At 44.2% G+C, this 1426-nt stretch overlaps 1 non-coding gene across 1 annotated transcript; it reads left to right on the top strand.

The window, feature by feature from the left end:
• The first annotated feature begins 500 nt into the window (after positions 1-500).
• On the top strand, positions 501-607 carry LOC141634890 (small nucleolar RNA R71). The gene has a single exon (XR_012539607.1). It is a non-coding gene; the product is annotated as a small nucleolar RNA R71 (small nucleolar RNA).
• The last annotated feature ends 819 nt before the right edge of the window (positions 608-1426 follow it).

The following is a 1426-nucleotide window of genomic DNA, read 5'->3' as shown; positions in this document are numbered from 1 at the left end:
GAGGGTTAAGCACATTGTTGCTAGTATAAGACAAGTTCGGATGGAATTTTGTATTCGGGTTATAAGTGTTGGAAAATGTACCCGGCGGATATGAACTTTGTCTAAAAGCTTGAAAAGCATTTACCTCTTCAATAGTGGCTCGACAATGAGCGGCGTAATGACCCGCACCTCCACAACCATCGCAAACAACGATTTGACTAGTTGAAGACACGGCATTGAGTTGTTGAATGTAATCTTTAGCATCTCTTTCCGCCAATTGTTGTTGGAGCAAGGCAATTTGAGCTAGCAAAACGGAGTTGTTGGAGGATTCTTCTTTACCTATGGATGGCACAACTCGGGAATTGACATATTGTGCATCATGGACCGCCATAGATTCGATCGTGTCATGAGCAAGGTCGGTGTCAATTTGATCAAACCGCCCATTATTGGCGGAATCAAGAATCCTTCGGGACTCGGCACAACATCCATTGTAGAATGTTATTGCTAGAAACCAATCATCTAACCCATGATGTGGCCATTGTCTTTGAAGCTCTTTATACCTCTCCAAAGCCTCATATAAGCTCTCAAGAGCTTGTTGACGGAATCCGGTGAGCCAAAGTTTGAGTTTTCTCCGGTGGAAAAAACTATTGATAGAAGGCTAGAGCCAAAGTCTCCCAGTTGGTGATTCCCATGGCGGTGCGGTCAAGGCTATTGTTCCAAAGCTTGGCCTTGTCCTTCACAGAGAAAGGGAAAAGTATTTCCCTTATTTGAGCTTGCGTGACGCCCGTTTGACGGATCATGGAGCAATAGTCACAAAAATTTTGCACATGCAAATTGGGATCCTCCAAAGGACTTCCCCCAAATTGCTTCCTCTCCACAAGGCTAATGAAAGCCGGTTTGATCTCGAAGTCCGGCGCAGTGATTTGAGTGGTTGTGATACTGGCCGGAAGCATGGTCGCGGTGGGCTTTGAGTGATCGGAAAGTTTCACCATCTTTTTGGTAGTAGACGGTGCTGGTGGTGGAGATGATGAACTTGAAACCTCCCCCTCTTCAAGGGCTTCTAGATCGTCTAAGTAAGACTTTCTAGCACTTTCGGCTTGTACGGGAGAAGAGGCTTCTTTCACTTCCTTCCAAAAATGTCGTCTTCTCCTAAAGGTTTTCTCGGGATCGGAATCCGGTGAAAGCAACTCTCCACAACGAGAGGACCTGGGCATAAGACAACAATTTATAGAGAAATGATATGTAACGGTCTCAAGGAACAAGTGTTCCCAAAGACAAAGGAAAACAAGATAAAAATCGACAATTCAAAATGCAATAAAACCGTTTCCCCGGCAACGGCGCCAAAATTTGATAGGCTTATCCTGTACCTATGCAAAGATAAATTCCCGAAATACAAATAAATATAGTAATAGGAGTCGAACCAAAAGGAAATGGGAATTACGTTGTG

The sequence above is a fragment of the Silene latifolia genome, chromosome Y, assembly GCF_048544455.1.
Source record: "Silene latifolia isolate original U9 population chromosome Y, ASM4854445v1, whole genome shotgun sequence".
NCBI classification, from domain to species: Eukaryota; Viridiplantae; Streptophyta; class Magnoliopsida; order Caryophyllales; family Caryophyllaceae; genus Silene; species Silene latifolia.
Note: the sequence above shows the minus strand (reverse complement) of the source record. Positions and strands in the feature narration are given on the sequence as shown.